The sequence below is a fragment of the Solanum tuberosum genome, unplaced genomic scaffold (assembly GCF_000226075.1).
Source record: "Solanum tuberosum cultivar DM 1-3 516 R44 unplaced genomic scaffold, SolTub_3.0 scf00470, whole genome shotgun sequence".
Lineage (NCBI taxonomy): Eukaryota > Viridiplantae > Streptophyta > Magnoliopsida > Solanales > Solanaceae > Solanum > Solanum tuberosum.
In genome coordinates, this window is record NW_006239390.1 from 423,932 (window position 1) to 430,450 (window position 6,519).

Sequence of the window (6,519 nt, forward strand, 5' to 3'; positions counted from 1 at the left end):
TCCCCCCCCCCCCCCCCTTCCACCAAATTAAAATGGGTTGAATACTTTGATTTTTTCAACAGTAAGTTACACATTTTGGGTGGTCAGCTAAAAATAATTACATTCAATAGCCAAATATACAAAAGATATACACTATTTGCAAACTCAACATAAAAATCTATAGCACAAAAACAATTTAGGAATTTGGTTTACACGGCGCATATGCAATAAGACGGATAGCTCTATCTTAATAAAGATGATCTATGTTTTCCAATTTTAAACAAATAAATAAACATACCATCTTTAGAAATTTAGCTACAAAGCAAAGATCAGTGACTTACTGGGCGGCCTGATTTTGAAAGTTCTGCCACTTTAGCCCTTTGCTGACCCGGATAACCTAAAAATGCAACCAATATTATAGCAAAATGTAAAATAGCTATCTTACGCTTAAATATCACCCTGAAAAAGAAATGTCCTCTAACAACAAAAAAACATGAAGCTTATCCTACCTCACATTTAAATGACCCACTCAGAGTTTGTATGTGAATTTTATATTAGCTGAACTATTTAAGGGGGGAAAAGCCAAGACTATTCTTGAATTTTACCAGATTAAACAATCAAACCATCAGCTGCCACCCTCGCCAATTCTGGAAGAGTCTTGTTGAGATATTTTGGAGACAAGTAATCCACTGCATCCGACACTATGACAAGAGAGAATGAGTTTGAACGATAGGGAAGAGGAAACTTGATATCAGCTACTCGCACTATTCCCTTGTAAACAAGACTCTTGCAAGTTTCATCAGTTTCATCTAACTCGTAGGGTTCAACACCCCATGCTTCAGTACCCTCCTCTTTTAACAGTGTAGACACCACTGAACAAGCGTCAGGCCCTACATGCAATACTTTTCGCATGCTGTCACCATAGGCTTTCTGTAATATAGGTAGTGCTCTTTGAAGTTCTGATGTGCATGAAACACCACCTAAAAAGTTTTATTTATAAAAATAAAGAAAGTGAGAAAGTCGAATTCTAAATAAGATTACTGGTGGATAACCAAGAGCAGAGATTATTCCTTTGCAAGTATGCAAAAATAGTTCATAGGAAAAATGAGGAACAGAAAAGCTAACAATAATATTACTCTGAGGATTCTTCCAGGGTGAACAAGATTGACATTTGACAGATCTTCAGTCTTTCCAGTAAGTACAATGTATATAAATGAGTAATCTAGTGTGCACCACACCCTGAATCTCTTTTGCAGAAAAAGATTCTAAAAATTCAAGAGAAAAATATGTGAGATACTATTTATCTCACTGGAAAGGTACGTCTAACGGACTTAAGTAGCAAAATCTTGATAATATTCTAATTATAGCCTTTGACTTCACCTCCCTTGGAAGATTAAAAAATGTTCAAGTAAATAGGTAATACATCTTCATGTTGAGTAGCAGTGCAAGATTGATTCAGTTGTAGCTGGTTACCTTCAAGTCTACTGAAAGCATCAACGGCTCCACCTATACAAAGAGAAAGTACTTCAGAAGGCAGAAAAAAGATACCAAGCCTGCAATCAATGTATGAAAATGATGATAGTAGGAAACTTTCTTTGTACAGATTGTGTTAATAGAAGATAAAATAATTGAAGAAACAATTGCGTACACATGATTCCATAGGGAGAAATACCCAAACTATAAGACAAAATTCACCTGAACCGTGATACAAATAACCAATAATCAACAATGCTCCCTGAAATGTCATGATAAAAGATCAGATCAACAAGTACTATTGCATTGGGATCATTTAAGATTCAGTAATAAGATCATGAACAGATAATTTGATTTGGCAACACTTTCTCAAACTTCCAGAAAGTGTAGTCCCTTAAAAGCAGAGGCGATTATGCAAAACGTGCCCAGCAATGGAATGGTAGATATATCAGTAAGTGTGAAAGGGAAGACATCTATATGCAGAATAAGATATGTATTAATTCAGATATATCCCACCCTCCCATAAAGGCATAAACTGATGAGCAATGAGATACAGGAAGGGGAACTGACAAATTTTGATATTTGAATTATCAAAATAACGTTGAAATGATGTTTCTGTTTCTTCATGATCTTGCATTATGTAAAATCAGGAAAGACAAGGCCTAATTTTTGGTAGCTTCTCTCGCTCTATCTGCTTACGCAGTTAAGCTTCTGTTATTGTGGGATGAATTGATCAGATACCAAAAGTGAACAGCTTCTAAGTTCCACACAGATTATGTAACAACAATAAGCCCCTATTTGTTATCATCACCAGAATAAAGCCCTTTTGTGTATCAAACATAAGCCTGATAGCTCTACACAATTTTGTTTTATGGTTAAAATGGCATCTTAATCATACAATTCCACAGTCACCATTGGGTTGATGGTACAAGAAAGGATAGTACAAGGAGCTCAACCCTCCATTACTGTGAGCATGATTTAGAAGCAAGAAAATTATGGACTTTTGACACTTGAAAAGATCCCTTCATTAACATACAATCTTGTATCCACTATGCACGCTTAAACTTAAACATTGCGGCCTATGAATAAAAGCTTACCATGAATAAATCATATCTTAGAATTAACTTTTCAATTCAAACAATTCTATATTCATATCTATGCAAATGTTTTTCTTTGTTTTGACTGTTTTTCCAGAAATATATCTCTTTACAATGTCTTCATGTACAAGCACTTCTCATGAAAATTGTCAAAACTTTGTTAATAATAATAATTGGGGCACGTCAACAGATGGAAGGTAATAAGAAAAAGAAATTGCCCTTTACCACAACCACAAGTCCTATAGACAATAAAGGAGATGTGATTTCGGGTGAAAGGCACCGATAAACGGAATGCTCCCAGCATCTGCAAGACGGCGAGAGGTATTTGGCCTTCTTGACATTTTTTTCACAAAGTTGCAATAACTGAAACATGTCCCACATTAATTGCAAGTTAATAAGAATATAATCGCAAAAAGTTTTAAACATTACAGATTGATATTAAAAGTACGCCAACCAAGTATTAACAAGACTAAGAAATGTTAGGAGCTAAATGAGGCAACGAAAAAACTCTGATGTAAGATGTCCTCTGAAAGAATTAAAATAGAATATGCATTATAAAACACAAATAAGTTGTATTTTTAGTAAACGCTGTACTTCAAGAGTTAGAGGGTGGACATGCAGCTGTCTTGCCTCTATGCTAAGCTTCAGTGAGGACATGGGAGGTAGAACACATAAGGAGCTCGATCCTTTGATTTAAAAATAATATAAATAAGTGAATGAAAACAAACTATAGCTAGATATCTTCTTCTCACTTATACCTTTCTTAGTTTTAAAAGATTCAAGGCCATTTGAGTTATGTGTACAAGGAAATAACAATGTAATCAATAAATATCTATTTGATTCTAAGAAGGAAATGACATCCACCAAAAAAGGAGAAGCATCCTCCAACTACAGAACAACTGATTACCACTTAACTAAACATTTACCAGTGTCATATTTGATAAACAACAGACTAACACATTCCTCCATTAACATGGGTGAGGATTTTTTTCTGAATTTAAGATTTTTTGCATATCTTCCTATGTTGCAAATGGAAACTTACTTAAGTGCATTCCAAACATAATGTGCCCTCGAGGACTATAGTCTAGTAGGGAAGGGGGCAACACATGATGTGTGGATTAGGCGCAAGTTATGAGTTCAAACCCCTGCCACAGAAAAAAAGAACTCATATTTAGTGGAGAAGGGCAGAGGGGCGACACCATTATCTACCGAGTTTTGAACCGTTCACCACTAGCTCTCCAGATATAAAGAGAACACATTTCCTTTTGATTTAGCTCTTTCAAGCTTACTATAACAAGTTATTTTGGTTTTTCTATTAGCTGTTTTAACTATAATCTCAGCTCTATTTATTGATCTGACCAAGATCTGAAACTGAATATTTTAAATGAAACAAACTGCCACGCGCTAGAACTATATACATTTTTATAGTTAAAAGAGGACAATGCTTAAAATACTCATAATTAAACACGAAGTTCACACTCACTACCACAACAGTAGCTGTGGGTTGCAGTGACCTCTCCTTCAACTGACTTAAAATTTTGGATCCGTCGAATTCAACAGCTGCTCTAACTGTGGCAATTAGTTATTTGCCTACATTCTCCATATTATTCAAATTTAACAAAAAATTCACATACCCAAAACGGAAAAAAGGGCATAAATGCAACTGAAGAGTCTCATACTACATATACTAAGCTAGAATATATGGAAAAAAACTTCAACTGCTACCTGAGATGAAAACTCAAGAGGAGTAGACAACGAGATCTTGAGGTTGAAGGTGGGATCTGGATCTTTTGGTTCTCGCTACTCTACGAGCTGTGTCTTCCTTGGACATGGAAAATTAGTGGGGGAAAAGGGCAAAACAAAGGCATGAGATATAGTTTTTTAAACCTATTTATTTGTTGGGGATGAAAAAAGAGTTTAGCTTCTCACATAATTATTTATTTTCTTCTTCCAATTTTATCTAAAATTATAAACTCCCATCCACAGTTCATAAAGAGAAATTAGCTTTGATTGGAGAAAATATTTAAGTTTTGTTGAATTTGATTTTTTCTTAGAAAACAAAATAGGTTATCGATTTTTTAAGCTTTAAGTTGAATCTAGATGTTTGAAATTATCAAATTGGTGATAGAAGATTGTATATCGAAATTGGAGTCATTTGGAGTTGATTCAGACCAATTCCGAATATGAGTATATTGGTAAAAAATTTACACAACAAGTTATGGTGACCAATCAAAATTTTGTGACTGATTCTGGCAATTTGTCAGAATTTGTGATTATAATTTTGATAATCTGTCATAAATTGAGAACAATTTTTTGTGATTCATCAGGAGTAGTGACGAGGCAAAAGTTTGCATTAGTTTAAAGTTTGTCGCCAAATTCTGACGATCCATCGGGATTTGGAAAGAAATAATGGATATTATTGCGACAAGAGAAGATTTTCCCGTCAATTTAAAATCTTGGTATTTAGTCATAAATGCGAATATTTATATTCGTGAAATGGTAAGGTTGCATGGAGTGTCATTGTCCATTATTTTTGATCGTGGTATTCAGTTTACATTTCAGTTTGGAAGTCGTTTCAGAAAGATCATGGTACTGAAGTAAAACTTAGCACGACTTTCCATCCTCATACTGATGGACAAGATGAACGTACCATTCAAACTTTAGAAGATATGTTAAGAGCTTGTGTGATTGACTTCAAGGGTAATTGGGATGATCACTTGCCTTTGATTGCGTTTGGTTATAATAATAGCTATCATTCTAGCATTGAAATGGCACTGTTTGAGGATGTTTACGGTAGACGATGCAGGTCTCCTATAGGTTAGTTTGAGTTGGTGAGGTTGCATAGATAGGGCCCGAGTTGATACAAGAGACTATGGAAAAGATTCGACTTAATCGCGTGTAACATTCCAGAAATTTTTAGGTTAAACTAGAACTAAAACGAGAGGGTAAGAATCAAGGAGGTGGGCAAGGGCCAAGGGAGAGGACCAGAACAGTCCACTCTCCCCTAGATACTGCCTTAGTGACCATGACCACCCCCACGACTCGTGGTGGGGACCACGATCCGTGTTGTGGTTCATGGTAGCCTAGGCAATGATCCCCAAAAACTGCCCAAAACAGCCTCTCATTCACGAGCCACTTCACGGCTCGTGGTGAAGACCACAGCTTGTGGGAAAGCTCATGGAGAAGAGTTGGGTGTGTGAGGGTGGCAACCAAGTGGCCTAGCCACTGCCTCAAGGTCCACGAGAGAGACCACGACCAGTGGTCTTGAGCACAGCTCATGGAGCCCCTCGTGAGAATGCCTTGGGCTTGTGAGCTTAAGGCACCAAGTGCCTAGCCACTACCTCAAGTCCACGAGTGGGACCACGGCTCGTGGTCATGACCACAGCTCGTGGGGCCCCTCGTGGCACCTGGGTAGGGTCATTTAAGTAAGGGTCAAATGGGTCTTTTCCTTTTTAAGTCCTATTAAAGTGAGGTCGTTTTGGGTAAGTTTGGGGTGACTATATAAGTTGTTTTTAAGTCAAATTCACCAAAACTAAGTCATTTTTCACAAATACCCAAATCAAATAAAAAAGTTCATCTTCTACACAAAATTTCTCTCTCTAAAACTCAAGGAAGAAGAAGGTTAAAAAGTGGAGGTAGGGCTTGAAGGATCAAGAGCTATGGATAGTAAGAAACATACTAGTAGAGAGTTAAGAAAAATAAGAAGAAAATTAAACAAATTATATCCGGAATATAAACAACTTAATATCACAAAAACTGATAACGAAAAATTAGATCAATTAATAGATAATATATCTAAAATAGAATATAAATATGTTCAATATTTAAAGATACAATGAATAGCGAGAATAACAAATATAAAGAAAAACTTACTGAAATAAATATAGTGAAAAGACAAGAATTAGAACATAGGCAAAATAGACTTAATAATAACATATTCGCAGGAATTTGTAAAAAATCTATAATAGCA

General features: G+C 35.8%; 1 pseudogene; it reads right to left on the reverse strand.

Annotated features, from left to right (window-relative positions):
• The window catches only part of LOC102588867 (uncharacterized protein At3g49720-like), a 5,759-nt pseudogene extending 1,284 nt beyond the window's left edge, over positions 1 to 4,475 (reverse strand).
• Between the last annotated feature and the right edge of the window lie 2,044 nt (positions 4,476 to 6,519).